Below are 17,177 nucleotides of genomic sequence, written 5' to 3' on the forward strand. Positions count from 1 at the left end.
CAATGAAGTAGTTTTGTTCTTGTTGAAGAGTCTATTTTGTTTGTTTCAGTTGACATTTATTTTCAGTTTTTTAACTTGGTAATAGTGTAACTCTATTGCTAACTTTGCTGGACTTATTAAATATCCATTTAATAAATGTTGGACTTTGGGTGGTAAACACACAATACAATATACAGATCACATATAGAATAGTACACTTGAAAGCTATATACATTTTATTAACCAATGTCACGCCTTTATTCAATAAAAATTAAAAAACAAAAAAACAAGAACAATCTGGCCAGTGTGGCTCAAAGGTTGAGCATTGAACCAGGATGTCAGGGTTCGATTCCCAGTCAGGGCACATGCCGGGGTTGCAGGCTTGATCCCCAGTAGGGGGCGTGCAGAAGGCAGTGTATCAATTTTTCTCTCATCATTGATGTTTCTCTCTCTCTCCATTCCTCTCTCTGAAATCATTAAAATCTATACTAATAATAGCCTAGGGCTGTCACGACTGGCTGGACGATCGAAGAGCAGGGGGGTCCGCAGTGGAGGCAGGGCTGTGGCAGATGTCTCTCCGCACGCCTGTGCCGGGAGTCTGGTTCAAGTCCCTGATTGTGAGAGGGTGAGTGAGAATGACATATGTTGAGTGTGTTTCCTTCCACGACTCGCGTGGAGTAGGGTTCGGTATCTGAAAGAGGAGCCGCACAACAAATGAGAGAAAAAGACACGGGATAATTTTGCAATATTGGGGGACCAGGCGGCAAGTCCCGAAGGACTTCTCTCAATGTTCAGGCCGCTCCAACCTTTTATTGATCTGGGATGCCCCCATAGCATAGCCCTAGGCAGGTGACCCCCTGCAACAGGCAGACTAGCCCGTCAGCAAGGATTTACATAATAATAAATGGGGGAGTAGTTTCAGCTACCACTGTCTGGACAAACAGAGGTGGCGCCTAGCTCCGACCTTTGGGAGGGCTTCAAAGGCACCCAGCCTTCCGGGGGTTTCGGGGAGTGCTCTGTCTATGCTTATCAGATAGTGAAGGCAATAAACAGTTTCCCACATACATAGGCTAAGGGACCAGCAGGGGATAAGTGGGGGTGGAGTCAATCTTGGATGAGCAGGGAGGTGAGGCTGCGCAGAGGGAAGAGCCCTGCCCAGGAGGCCTGTGGTCTGGGTATGGCAGCCATAGGAGGGATTAGTCCTGGGGATGACACAGGACTTTGGTGTTGTAGAAAGAATAACTTAAGCCATCGAAGATCAAACTGTACACCCCAAATGCTTTTTCTTGGATGGTCCAGGTGGTAGTGGGAAAACATCTATTTATATAAAAACCCCGGGTGTTCGCCCATCACGTCTGAGGCTCGACCAACCTGAAGGAAGTCAGTCCTGCAGGTGTCGCCTTAGCAACTGCTTCACCCTCCCTGAGCTGTTTCCGGTAATGGCAAGGTTTGAGGCAGGAACCGGCCCTTGGAGGGTGGATGCACTGAGTTCTGGGTCGCCTAGCCAAGGGCTATGCCCTCCCCAGCTGTTTCCTGCAAGGGTGAGGTTTGAGGCAGGAACCCGCCCTCAGAGCATGGACGCACTGAGTCCTGGGTCATCTTGCCAAGGACTGCGCCCTCCCTGAGCTGTTTCCCACGAGGCCTGAGGGAAGAACCCACCCTTGGAGTGCCAGGAGCCCCCAGCGGCAGTCAGTCCTGGGTTGCCGAGGCAGAGGCCATGCCGTGGTAGAACTCTGGGTCTGGCCCAACAGGGGGCATGGCCAGCCTTCAAACCAGACCCTGACAGGAGGGAGGAGAGAGCCCTATTCCTCATGGAATCGACAGGTGGCCAGCTTGCTGTCAGGGACCTGCCAGCTAGGAATCCTATTCACCTGCATATCTGTATAAAGTTTTAATAGATTATATTAGAGGTTTTGGTGGTACTGTTTTACCCACAACGTTTACAGGAATTGCTGCAAATTTACTTCTTGGTGGAAGTACCTTTCATTCCCAATATAAATTACCAATTCCATTAAAGGAAACTTCAATTTCTAGACTCGATATAAACAAAGTTGCTAAAACTATTAAAAAGGCGCAACTTCTCATTATTGATGAATGCACTATGGCATCCAGTCATGCTATAAACACCATAGACAGATTACTAAGAGAAATTATGAGTCTGAATGTTGTATTTGGTGGGAAAGTTCTCCTTCTTGGAGGGGATTTTCGACAATGTCTCAGTATTGTACCACATGCTATGCGATCGGCCATAGTACAAATGAGTTTAAAGTACTGTAATGTTTAGGGATGTTTCAGGAAGTTGTCTCTTACAACAAATATGAGATCAGAGGATTCTGCTTATAGTGCATGGTTAGTAAAACTTGGAGATGGCAAACTTGATAGCAGTTTTCATTTAGGAATGGATATTATTAAAATCCCCTGTGAAATGATTTGTAATGGATCTATTATTGAAACTACCTTTGGAAATACTATATCTATAGATAATATTAAAAATATATCTAAACATGCAATTCTTTGTCCAGAAAATGAGCACAATCAAAAATTAAATGAAGAAATTTTGGATATACTCGATGGAGATTTTCACACATATTTGAGTCATGATTCCATTGATTCAACAGATGATGCTGAAAAGGAAAATTTTGCCATTGAATTTCTTAATAGTATTACTCCTTTGGGAATGCCGTGTCATAAATTAAAATTGAAAATGGGTGCAATCATCATGCTACTGAGAGATCTTAATAGTAAATGGGATCTTTGTAATGGTATCAGATTTATTACCAAAAGATTTCGACCTAACATTATCAGAGCTGAAGTATTAACAGGATCTGTAGAGGGAGAGGTTGTTCTGATGCTAAGAATTGGTTTGTCCCCATCTGACACTGGGCTCCCATTTAAATTAATTCGACGACAGTTTCCCCTGATGCCAGCATTTGTGATGATTATTAATAAATCACAAGGACAAACTCTAGACAGAGTAGGCATATTCCTACCTGAACCCATTTTTGCACATGGTCAGTTAGTTATATGTTGCTTTCTCTCAAGTTCAAAGAGCATGTGACGTTAAAGTTCTAAGTACTTCATCACAAGGGAAGTTAGTCAAGCACTCTGAAAGTGTTTTCACTCTTAATGTGGTGTACAGGGAGATATTAGAATAAGTTTAATCACTTTATCAGTCATTGTTTGCATCACTGTTGTTTTTATATCATATTTTTGTTGTTTTTATGTCATGCATCTATTATATTCTTTTACTGTTAATGAATTTATAAATTATTTTCATATACATTTTACTAATTTACTTTCATCTCTCACACTTCTATTATAGAGAAAGGGCAAATAGCAGTATTAAAATATTTCCTCTAATTAATTCCCTTTTAATGTGCAAGAATTTTGTGCATTGGGCCTCTTAGTAAAAAAATAAAACAAGAACCAAAAACCCCACAATGCTTATGGGATATTCATGCCAGGTCCACAATTCACAAATAATGAAGACAATAGATATGATTCTCAGCCTCATGGAACTCACAATTTAGTCGAGTTGATGATTAATAAATAAGTAAACAATTAGGTAAATAATTGCAAAAAATGGGGCTTTATGATGAAAAAGAACGGTATACTGTAAGAGAGAATAAGGGTGACTGCTTTAGATTAGTGGGCAGGGAAGGTGACTTAGGATGAACCCAGATGGCAAGAAGGAATTCACCATTTGAAATTATTCTAGACAATTGCAGACAATGGGAATAGCATGGATAGTGGTTCTAAGGCACGGAAGAGCTTGGTGTGTTTGATAAACTGAAAGACCCATGTGGCTGAACCATGTTCAGTATATTTGTTTTCTATTGCTGCAGCAACAAAGTACCACAGATTTATTACAGTTCTGGACATCAGAAGTCTGACATGAGTCTTAGGGGGATAAAATTAAGGTGTCAGCAGGGCTGAATTCCTTCCGCAGGTTCTAAAGGAGAATTAGTCTCCTTGCCTTTCCTAGCTTCTAGACTAGAGGCTCCCTTTCCTTTTCTCGTGGCTGCTTCCTCCATCTTTGAAGCACGTTTCTCAAACCTCTGGTTCTGTCGTCACATCATCACTGACTCGATCTTCCTGCCTCCCTCTTAGAGGGACCCTTGTGATTACATTGGGTCCACCTGAGTAATCCAGGTTCATCTCATCTCAAGATCCTTAACTTAATCACATCTGCAGTGTCTCTTCTGCCATGCAGAAGAGATTCCCAAAAGATTTGAGGGGCCATTATTCTGCCTGCCACATTCAGAGAGTGGAGAAATGAGAAAGCTATATAAGTGAATGTATTATATGCTTTTTCAGGGATATTTTAGTGGAGTTTTTATGTTTATTGTATGCTTTTGTAACAAAAAGACCCCACAACACTGACTTAAACAATATAGAAGTTTATTTCTCTTTCACGTAATGTTCCAGTGGAAAGGCAGTCAAGGTCTGAAAGGGTAGCTCTGTGCCACAAGGTCATTCATAGCTCCAGGCACGTTCTGTCTTGTTGCTCTGCCAGCCTCAACACTTGGCTTTCTAGCCATGGTTTGAGGTGGTTATGAGTCCACAACCATCAGCCAGTGGGAATGTAGTACCATAGGGCAACACACCCATTCTTTTTATAGGCATGACCCAGAAGAGGCACATAACATTTTCACTGACACCCCATTTGCCAGAACTTCATTATACCTGGTTGCAAGGGAGGCCGGGAAATGTAGTCTTCAGCTAGGAGGTAATGTATCCAGCCAAAAATCAGGTGTTCCATTATTAAAGGAAGTAGGGGGAAATGGAAATCTGTCTCTGAATCAGATTCCTTCATAAAAATGCTGATTTCTTGTTTTACTTGGAAAAAATTGGTACTTGCTCCTTGTCGTGAGACAGTTATGGGCCTTCAATATAAAGAAGGAAATTATACTTGCTGCCCATGTAATTATAAAACACCTCTGTAAAGTCTGTAATTTAAAGTCTGCTCTGTAATAAAATTGACAGTTTGTATGGCATTATTCAACTCTATTTTGAAAGATGCTGACATCTTGTTAATGGTTAGAACTTACCTAAATAGAATAAGAACTATTGTCATTGAAAACGTTTTGGCACCAGCATTGATCAAAGCCCACATTTGCCCAGTTTATTCAGTAAAGAGCTCACTACTTTATTACTAACATTTTGGTAATAAACTAAGACATCAACCTACTTAAAGAGACTTATATTCCTGTTGAATAAGTGATAAGTGGTTTATATACTACAAGTCTTCTTAATAGTTACCTGGAAGAACATATATAAAAATAGGCAAAGAGGAGAAAGACACAAATCTATATTCTTAGGCAGGTGAATTGTAGATTTCACATAACAGCCTTTGAACAGGTCCATCAGATATGTAATTTCTTGGATTATATTCCAGTTATTTCAGATAATGGTACAAATTATATGTTAGGAGCAGTGGACTTATATACCATTCATTCAATAAATATCTGTTGAGTGCCTACTATGTATCAGGTGCTATTCTAGGTGCTTATAGCACATCAGTGAATAAAAGAGACAAATGCCGTTTCCCATCATGGAACTTCCATCTATGTTGTAATATCAGTAGATCAGGTTTTACTAAGCACTTTTTATAAAAATGTGAACTTTAAAAATTGAAATATGCCATATGTACGGAAAAGTGCAGAAATCATAACTAGAAAGCTTAATGGGTTTTCATAAAGTGAACAAACCAGTGTAACCAAAACCCATGATACTGTTTGTGCTGCCTCACTCTCTGTTTCCAGGGAGTAACCACTATTCTGGGACTTCTAACAACATCTATGAGATGTGTCTACTTTTAAACGTTATGTAAATGGAATCATACAGTACATGATCTTCTGTGGCTGGATCCTTTTACTCAACATTATGTTCATGAGATCCATCAGGTGGTTTATGTAATTACAGTTCATTTCTCCTGACTGAATCATGGCCCATTGTGTGAGCATACCACAGTACTCTTATCCCTGCTCTCCTATTTTTGGCAGCTATGAATAGTGCTGTATAAACATAATTGTACATGCTTTTCAGTGGGCATTTGTATGCATTTCAGTTGGGTATATAAATAGACATGGAATTGCTGCCTCATAGACAGTTGTTATGTTCGACTGCAGTAGATATTGACAAAGAGTTTTCCAAAATGTTTGAACCAGTTTACTACCCCCCCTCCAGAAATGTAGGAGACTTTCGTCAACACTTGGTATTGTCTTTTTCATTTTAGCTATTCTGTGGATGTATAGCAATATGGAATTACAGTTTTAATTTACATTCCCCTGATGACTAGGTGGAGCTCCGTCCCCTATGTTTATTACACCCATTTGGATATCCTCTTTTGTGAAGTGTCTGGCAAACTCTTTGGCCATTTTTGTATCAAATTGTCTACTTCTTTTAGTAAGCTTTTCTCTGTGTGCATTGTGGCATCTTGCTTTGAAATATCCTATGTGTATTTATATAAGCAGATTTAAATTTTGTTTGCATAATTTTTAAAATAACATTAAATATTTTAATTTATGCTGAAAGAACCAAGAGTCTTATTTTTATGCTCACGGTGTGCATGTGTTGTTTCAAAATGATGCTATAACTTGCCAACGACTGCAGAACTACTTTTTAAAAATTTCACTGTTTCAACTCTGCTGATGACTTGTGCACTGTTTTGACATGATAAAAGCTTACTGCATATAACAAAGTCAGCCACCATTTTATTGTCTTTAAATGACATCGTGAGAGCATTTGGGGTACATTATTTTCAGTACTGCAGTTGCCAGAGAAAGATTCATTTGATTCCAATATGCTATTCTGTGTTGTTTCATCTCCAGCCTAATCAATTTCATCAGCACCATTGCTGATTTTTTTTAAAATGCCCTGTTTTTAATCTGTAATCCATTTCTGGCTTTAAAGGCAATAATTCAAACCCCTGGAAAAAGTTGTAAATAATAACAGTTTAGGTTGAGACTCTTGTTGATGTACCAGGCATTGGTCTATTCGTTAAGTGCTTTAACTCATTTAACCCAAAAGATGCAGGTCCTTTTTATCAGCTTCATTGTATAGATGATGAAATTGAGGCTCAAGAGAGTAAACTTGGCAAAGTCACCAAGTTGGGAAGTGGGGAACTCAGGATTTGAACCCTGATGCCTAGATCTCAGTTTCTTCAGCACCTTTGGCTGTCTGTCAGCTCGATGTGGCAGATTTCCCACACCAGCATTCCCATTTCCCTTTAGTGATAGCACTGTTAGTAATGGAAACCCTACGACAAGCACATGCTTGACTTGTCTAGACCCTCCAGTGGGAACGTGGGACCACAGGGCAACACACCCATTGTTTTTATAGGCAGATTGACCAGGATTTTTCATGCATCCCATCTTTTGGAGCCCTTTTATTTAAAAGTCAGACACAAAGCGGGGGCAGCTTTCTCCTTACCTGGGTCAGAACCTGGCCCTCTTGTACAGAGCATTTCAGGCCAGGCCATCCTTTTTTTCTTGTCTCATTTGGATTTGAGGCAGAGAGAGGCCCTTTTTGGACCTTGAACCATAACAGCTCTCTCCATCCTGGGTACAAGAGCCCCGTATCAGTATTTTGAGCATAAACCCAGCTAATAACAAACTGCACTACAACTTTCTATTCCCTCTCTAACTTTCTCAATGGGATAGCAACAATGTTTGGCCTATACAAATGATATACGGGGGGTTATTAAATATGATTTTGTTCAGAAAGTATAGCCCCTGGGTGGCTCTTATTTTTGTTTTCAGAAACAAATCGTCACTTCGCTAATGCCCTGCATATTAAAATAGAATTGGGTATGGAATTCTGTCTTGGACCTCATCCAAAGGATTCTAAGTATCAAGGCATGCTAATGACCAGGTAGGTATAAAGTAGTTTTGCCTGCAAGGTGGTGCTATGGTCTGGATCCCCACACATGTTAGAGTAAAGCTTTGCTTAATTGTATATTTTCACGACTGCAATTTTTTTTTGAAAGAATGGACACTTCTTCCTGCTATGATCAAGTGCCAAAAATTTGGGAAAAAATCTATGTCCTCAAAATGAGAAAGTAAAAGGAAAACTCAGTAGGAAAAAAAAAAAGCTGTTTTGCTCCTTTTAACTTCAGTAAGTTGTGGAACATTTTGACTTTTTTTTTTTTTTTTCCAGTGTGGCACAGATGGCCCTGTTCAGAACACCGCAAGTATGAGTTTGTCAAAGTTGTCTTTAGTGGAAGTTATTAAACGGAGACCTTGAGAGTCAGGCTCACCTGGAATTTGCTCCCTAACCTGCAGACTCACCTGGAATTTGCTCCCTAACCAGCATTTTTATGAGCTGATTAGTTCCTTAAGATTCACTCGGTGAGGCCACATTTTTAAAAAACATTTTTATTGATTTCAGAGAGAAAGGGGAAGGGGGAGGGAGAGAGAAATATCAATGATGAGAGTCATTAATTGGCTGCCTCCTGCACGCCCCCTACTGGGGATTGAATCTGTAACTTGGGCATGTGCCCTGACTGAGAATCAAACCGTGACCTCCTGGTTCATAGGTCAACACTCAACCACTGAACCACACAGGCTGGGCTCTTGGGTGTTTTTTCACCCCTTATCTAGTGAGTCCTAGTTTTACAGAGTTTAGTTTTCTTGAATGGTGAGAATGAGCTCAAGAATGTGACAGTAGAATAGTGGTGTTTGCCTCCCCCACCAAAGATACCTTTTTCTTATCATCTGGTCTGATTCTATGATCTTTTTTGCTAATGGGCTTTAGTGGGGAGAAGATTTTGTGATTTATTCAGCAATCGATTCAGAAGTTTCCAATAGGCATTATGGTGAAAGAGAAGAATTACTTAAGATACACAGTCAAAATTATTTGATTCCCGAGTAATTTTACAATATGACCTCCCTTGCTATGCAGCTTTCTTTTATTCACAAGTCTATTAATTTACCAAAAAGGTGAAAATTTAAGAGGATACTTATATGTTTGGCAGGCCTATTTTCTTTTTGATATCAGACAATAAATACTGTGACATAAATGCGTCTCGGCCTCACTAGTGGATACAGATGGAATTGTATTAACAATGGGAGTCCAGATTTCCTAGCTCACACAGGACTTCCAGACTCCATAAAGCCCCATCCTCCCCAAAAGCATTTCTGTTAGTTATTGGGAGAACGCAGGTGCTTGCAGATCACCATGGAGTATAAGTCACATTGTTTCTCTCACACTCCAAGTCGCCCTTGTTGATGGCTTTTCCTCCTGACTGCTTGGTAGTACTTCGGGTGGTTATGTGTTACCTCTTGTGGGAACGCCATGGGGACTGTTTTGATGCTCACAGAGGCACTGATCCTTGGGAGGCGTGAGTGTGCTTTATGGAGTACAGAGACCCCCAAGTCATGCCTCACAGAATCTTGAATTAAAATGCTTCTTCCAGTTTTCCTTGCACTTCTTCTCTTGATTGATGATCAGGTCTGTCTCCTAGGGCCAGTTGGAGAACTAATACCAGGACGTTCTCCATTTCCGCTCCCACCTCTTATTCCTACCTCTGGCCCTGGGGCAGGAAACTTTCCCTCCTCTATTCAAAAAGTGCATCAACATGCACATAAATAAACTCCTTTGTAGGAGGCTGTGCTGGTTGGTCTCTTAAGACACATGATCTCAGATCAGGGCCCATGCTCTGGGTAAGCAGCCTATATCAGAGCCTTTCCAGATCCCCAGGTCAAAATGTTTGTACCTTGGGATGAGCCCTGAGAACTTCCAGTGTGACCCCAATGAGCAGCCTGGTTGGTTGCCTTGCCTGCCACTGTCATTCTATTCCACATTATCTTTCTTTTGTTTCCTCTTCCTCTTTCTTTGGAAGAAGCATGACTTTGGTGAAATGGGTTAGTGTTCAACCTGTTTTATGCTTTGCTTCAGTGAAAGTGAGCATTCCACCCTGTCCTTTGATCAGTGCATTTAAGAATTAAGCAGATCCCATTGATAATATTCACAAGTTGTGGCTATCACAACTTAGGTAATGCTGCCTTCCTCTTATGGCCCATGGTGCAGGGCAGGATGGACTGCAGTAATTCTCCGATCTGGCTGGCTGTACGTTAGAATCTGGAGAGTTTGAAAAAAAAAAAAAAAAAGAACTACCAGTGTCTGGGCCCTCCCTCCTCCAGAGCTTCTCATTGAATTGATCAGGGGTCCAATAAGGACTGGTGTCAACAAGTCTTGGTGCTGAAGACAGAGCATCGGAGGGAGCCTTGAGCTTTGACCCCAGGCACCACTTAATCTGTCAGAAATTACCACACATGCCCTTGGTTTAGCATTGCCTCTTGATGTGTTTTAGGAAAAAAAAAAGAATCTGGGAACAACAAAATAGCTGGGCTCGAATGAAGTTGCTGGCATTCAATTTAGCACACTTAACATAGGCCATTTCATGAACCCGAAAGTTTTGTAAACTTCATTCTCATTATTATATTGATTTAGTTTTCTTTTTTTCCCTGCGTAGGGGAATATTCTCTAACAGCTCACAAGAATTGAATGAAGATGAGTTTGGGGACATCCATATGCACGGGAATATGGCATCTCCGCCCCTTTGAATTTGTATAAGTTTAAGAATGCACCTTCACAACCCAGCCTATGTGACTCAGTGTTTGAGCATTGACCTATGAACCAGGAGGTCATAGCTCAGTTCCCGGTCAGGGCACATGCCCGGGTTGCAGGCTTGATCCCCAGTGTGGGGCGTGCAGGAGGCAGCCAATCATTGATTCTCTCTCATCATTGATGTTTCTCTCCCTCCCTCTCACCTCCTCTCTGAAATCAATGAAAATGTTTTTAACGATTTAAAAAAAAAAAAAGAATGCACTTGCACAAATGTCAGAAATAGGTCCCCATCCAATGTAAATTAGTCATTTTTTTACAGTTGAATACTATGGGGGTTTCCATGCAAAAAAAAAAGAGCAGTGATTTGAATAGGGAAGGCGAGGACACGGTGGGTAAAAATGCCCCCATGGTCCTGAGGGTATTAACTGTTTTCCTGGATTGTGAACTCGACATGCATGTGCAGCGGGGGCTTGGAGTGTTCAGCATTGGAGCAGCTCTGCAGGTCGTCTTGATATGTACATGCACGTGTTGACACGACAAGAGAAAGCATCACAGCATTAACTCAGATTGTGAGATAATTATGACTTATTCAGAGCACTGCAGGCCCGTTACAATAATGATTACATTTCTGTAACAGTTTCCTCCCATCCTCCTTCCTGTCCCTGGGAAGCCTAAAGAACTTTACTCATTTATTTTCACAACGTGCCCATAGTTTAGTTGCAGTCGTTTCTTTAAACCACAAAGGCATGAACCAAAGGGGGGTAAAAGAGCAACTCAAGTTTATGAAATGAAAATGGACCTAAAAATCATTTGCCTTTACCTGCTTCTATTTTATTAGGTCACAAGACAGCCTAAAACAGTGGTCGGCAAACTCATTAGTCAACAGAGCCAAATATCAACAGTACAATGATTGAAATTTCTTTTGAGGGCCAAATTTTTTAAACTTAAACTATATAGGTAGGTACATTGTTACTAACTTAATTAGGGTACTCCTAAGGCTTAGGAAGAGCCACACTCAAGGGGCCAAAGAGCCGCATGTGGCTCGCGAGCCGCAGTTTGCCAACCACGGGCCTAAGATATTCACTAGTGTGGGTTCCTTTAAGCTGGCCTTTATTAGTTAGAGCAACAGAGAAAGGCTGAAAGAATGATGTGGGGCCAATCATAGAGGAGAGATTATGTGTCGTAAAACTTCTCTTTAAAGGTACTCTTTTGTTGCCCTAACTGGTTTGGCTCAGTGGATAGAGTTGTCGGCCTGCGGACTGAAGGGTCCCAGGTTCGATTCTGGTCAAGGGCTTGTACCTTGGTTGCGGGCACATCCCCAGTAGGGGGTGTGCAGGAGGCAGTTGATTGATGTTTTCTCTGTACCCCTCTCCCTTCCTCTCTTTAAAAAATCAATAAAATATATTTTTAAAAAGGTAGTCTTTTGTCAACCAAAGGACTTGTATGCATACATATGGGCATGACCAATGGACACAGACAACAGGAGGTGGGGGCATGTGCTGGGGGGTAGGAGCGGCCGGGAGGGGTCAATGGGGGAAGGAGGAGACGTGTAATACTTTGAACAATAAATAATTTAAATTTTTAAAAAAATGTACGCTTTTGGGCCCTGGTTGGTTTGGCTCAGTGGATAGAGCGTCAGCCTGCGGATCAAAGGGTCCCGGGTTTGATTCTGGTCAAGGGCATGTACCTTGGTTGCAGGCTCCTCCCCAGCCCAGGCCCTGGTTGGTGCTCGTGCAGGAGGCAACCAATCAATGTGTTTCTCTCAAATGGATGTTTCTCTCTGTCTTTCCCTCTCTCTTCCATTCTCTTTAAAATCAGTGTAAAAATATCCTCGGGTGAGGATAAACAAAATAAGGTACTCTTTTGGTAAGAAGAGGTAGCATCGGAGAGCATATTAGCACCTTAGAAACTGCAACCAAATAGGGGGATATAGCAACTTCGCAAAATGGTTCAGCAGCATCACTAAAGCTGAACCAAATCCCTACCCCATCATCCAGAAATTCCACTTCTAGATATATACCCAAGAGAAATGAGTGCACATGTTCATCAAAAGACATGCATTATAAGAATGTTTATAGCGACCTTCTCCTAATAGCCCCAAATTGGAAACAACCTCAATACCCATAGATAGGAGAATGGGTAAATAATTTATAATATGTACATACAATGAAATACTCCAAACAAGAAAACAAACAAGTGTACAAAAAAAAGCCCTACTGATTGTCACAGATATTACAGAAGAGGCCCGTCACAAAAGTATATATACTTTGGGGGTTAATGGGGGAATGAGGACACATATGTAATACCTTCACCAATAAAGAAATTCAAGGTAAAAAAAAGTATACATACTGTTTAAATTGTTAATGTAAAGTTCAAAGACAGGCAGAAGTAATTGATGATGATAGAAACCAGAATAAGTGGTTATCCTTGAAGGTGGGTTTTAACTGAGAGGAGGCATGAGAGAGCCTTCTAAATATTCTACATCTTGGGGTGGTGGTGGTGACTCGGGTGTGTATATATGTCAAAATGTATTGAGCTGCACACTTGAAATTAGAGTACATTCTACACTGTATGTATGTTACACCTCAAATAAAGCGAACCAGACAGACAAAACCACAAGAAGAAATTTCAGATAGGGAGAGGCATTGATGGCAAAACAGCAGCATAAAAAATGTCAAGAGTTCTATAACATGGAGAAACCAAAATGGTGGCATAGGTAAACTGGAAATTGCTGCCTCCCACAACAAATTCAAAAATACAACTATAAGACAAAACGGACATCATCTAGAACCACAGGAAGGCTGGATGAGTGGAAATTCTACAACTAGAAGGAAAGAGAAAAGCACACTGAGACTCAGAGGAGGTGCGGAAGTAAAGTGCAGAGGTATGGAGGCGCACACGGCAAGGGCTGGAAATGGGGACACGGCTGTCTTTTTGAATCAGGAGGGAGTCAAAAGCCCCCGACTGCTCTGAACTCCAGTTCTGGGAAGTCTCTGGGGACCCAGGACTCATATGGGGAGAAACTGGACTGTCTGGCAGCGGGCAGAACTTGGAACTCGAGAGCAGCTTTCTCTCAGAGGTGCTTGCAGCGATTACTGGGACATTGAGACGTGGGGCCCCTTAGGGCAGGGCTGAGGATCAGCCATAGCTGCTTGCTCCACCCTGTTGATTCCCTGACACCCCGTCCCACCCAAGCTGTGGCAGAGGCTTTTGCATATGAATGCCCTGGCCCTTTGCAATCTGAAAATTACCTCACAAACTGCAGCTGGGCCAGACAGACCCAGAACTTCCAAGAGAAGGCCCAAGGCCCCACAGCAGCTTGCATTGCTTCACAGCTGGGCCTCATTTGGGCACCTCCAAACCCCAAACAAGGAAAGGGAATCTGCAGATCTCGTAGCTCCTGCTGGGTAGCCTCAGGCAGAGGATAAACTAGCACCTCCTTAGATCCAAGAGCCAGTGTACCCAGTGGTCAGAGTGGGACCATCCAGATTACAACTCCTCAGATCCATAAGGGACACACTCAGGGGGCAGACTCAGTGAGCATCAAAGCCCACTGAAGGAAGTCTTGCCCCAGAAGGGTGTCTTCAGCACAGAAGTTCTCCCACCGTAGACACAGCTGATTCTCACAGCCAATTGGCCTGGAGGTCAATTCCTCCCAGTGATACCTACAACAATCAAGGCTTAACTACAACAAGACTGTGCACAAAGCCCACAAAGGGGTGCACCAAGAGTGTCCACCTCAGGTAATTGGGGAGGCTGAGCCACTGGGCCTTATAGGACGCCTAGCACACAAAGCCACTCTATCAACACAGGGAAGCATAAAAAATGTGGAGACAAAGAAACAGGTCACAAATGACAGAGATGGAGGAAAGCAAACTACTGGATATAGCGTTCAAAACTATGGTTATAAGGGTTTTCAAGAATTTTCTAGAAACCGCCAATAAATTTAGTGAGACCCTGGAGAATAGGAAAAAAGACCAACTAGAAATTAAGCATACACTGACTGAAATAAAGAATAATATCCAGAGATCCAACAGCAGACAAGAGATTCCCAAGAATCAAGTCAAAGATTTGAAATACAAAGAAGCAAAAAACACCCAACCAGAAAAACAAAAAGAAAAAAGAATCCAAAAATATGAAGATAGTGTATGGAGCCTCTGGGACAGCTTCAAGCACACCAACATCTGAATTATAGGGGTGCCAGAAGAAGAAAGAGAGCAAGATATTGAAAACAACCCAGGCATGTGCCCTTGACCAGAATCAAACCTGTGACCCTTTAGTCCGCAGACCGACGCTCTATACACTGAGCCAAACCGGCTAGGGCAGGAAGCACTTTCTAATAGTGGATTGTTAAACTTTCTGGGTTTGTTTTGCTGAGCCACCCCTGTATCTGACCACTACATAGCTGGTTCATAAGTACATTACCACCAAATCCCAGGAAAGAAAATGACCTGGTGTTAGTTCTTTCTTTCTTTTTTCTTTTTTTTTTTTTACCTGTTTTGTAGTTTAATTTTAAAAAGCCCTTTCTATTGAAGTATGATGTGTGCGCAGAATAGTGAACTTATAAAAAACTGAACACACCTGTGTGTGCCAGGAGCAGAGCAAATAATAGTTTTGCAAATGGTGATACCAAACCATTTATATATGGACTTCAGCAGGTCACGTCTACTCCTTTGCTATCCTTACATTTTCTTTCTTTTTTAAAAATATATTTTTTATTGATTTCAGAGAGGAAGGGAGAGGGAGAGAGAGAGATAGAAACATCAATGATGAGAGAGAATCATTGATCAGCTGCCTCCTGCACACCCTACACTGGGGATTGAGTCTCCAACCCGGGCATGTGCCCTGACCGGGAATGGAACTGTGACCTCCTGGTTCATAGGTCGACGCTCAACCACTGAGCCACGCCGGCTGGACTGCTATCCTTACATTTTAGGTGGAGACCAAAGCAAATGCTTTATCTCTTTCTGAACATTAGTTACATAACCACTGAGTCTGTTTATTTAATGGATAAACCCTATAGCTATAATATTTATGGACTACCACTGCTTCAGATGAGAAGTGTGCATTAGTACAAACATGTAAAAACTGGAACTCTCTAGATAGAATTAAACTAATTTTTATTCAGTTTGCATTTTTTCTTTGTCCTCATTTTTTCCTGTTCTTGACATCCTGTATATTATGTAAAACTGTTTTTACCCTTTTACTTTCTATATTTTGAAGAACGTTAATAAAAAAAAGATGTGAAAACCAAATTGCTATTCAAATTCAATTGTTTCCAATTATACCAGGAACTAAACAGAACTCAGCAATTCACAGCAGCTCAACATTCAGTCTTGTATAAAAGAAATAGGGAAATAAAAAGAGAGGAAACGTGGAGACTGAGAAATATGACTACAGGTTAATATTATGAAGAACAAATGGACATAAGAAAACTCTGAAAATTTGATGGCAAGACCAACCATATTCTGCTCCATTACTAGTGTCATCAAAGCACCTGTATTATTAGAGGCTTCAGTCATTTCTTTCTTTTACTTTTCTCTCTTTCTTCCTTCCTTCCTCCCTTCCTCCCTCCCTTCCTTCCTTCTTTCCTTCCTTCCTTCCTTCCTTCCTTCCTTCCTTCCTTCCTTCCTTCCTCCCTCCCTCCCTCCCTCCCTCCCTCCCTCCTTCCCTCCCTTCCTTCCTTCCTTCCTCCTCCTCCTCTTCCTCCTCCTCCTCCTCCTCCTCCTCCTCCTCCTTCTCCTTCTCCTCCCCCTTTTCCTCCTCCTTCTCCTCCTCCTTTTCCTCACCCAAGGATATTTTTCCATTGATTTTTAGGGAGAGTGGAAGAGAGAGGAAAAGACAGAAAGAAACATCGATGTGAGAGAAACTCGTTGATTGGTTGCCTCCTATACACTCCCTGACCAGAGCCTGGGCCATGGAAGAGCCTGCAACCAAGGTACATGCCCTTGACCGGAATCAAACCCAGGACCTTTGATCTTCAGATTCTATCCGTGGAGCCAAACCCACTAGGGCATGATGCAGACACCTCTTTTTGGTTGTCTGCTTGTTAGGAATAGATTTGGACAGGTGTCCCATACCTTTAGGAATTCTTGTGGTTTGTAACTTACAGAATAACCTGTTGTTGCACTGGATTTGGAAGACATATTAATCAGCTTTTGTTGTGTAACAAACAATCCAGATATTTCAGTAGCTAACAAAAATATTCCTTATCTGTTGTCCATGGGTCGGCTGGTTGGCTTGGCTGCGCTCAGCTAGGCTTGGACCCAGGTTTTGGGCCTGATTCACATTTGCTCCATGTCCATGGAATCCAGGTTAAGGAACAGCAATGATATAAGACATGCTTTTTGCATGGTGAATGCTGGAAGCACAAAAGTTGCTGGTGAAAGCTTGCTATACATGTTAAAACTTCTGCTTATAACAGACACACTATCACTTCTACCTACATTCTCTTGGTCAAAACAAGTCACAAGAGTAGGCATAAAATCAATTGGGTGGAGATGTTTACTTTGCAAACTCTACTTCTGCTGCAAGCCAAATGGCAGAGGCTGTGGGTTTATAATCCTACTAGAGGCCTGATGCACGGAATTCATGCAAGGGGCTCAGCCCTCGCAGCCCCAGCTGCC

This window comes from Myotis nattereri (genome assembly GCF_964212035.1).
Source record: "Myotis nattereri genome assembly, chromosome: X".
NCBI lineage: Eukaryota > Metazoa > Chordata > Mammalia > Chiroptera > Vespertilionidae > Myotis > Myotis nattereri.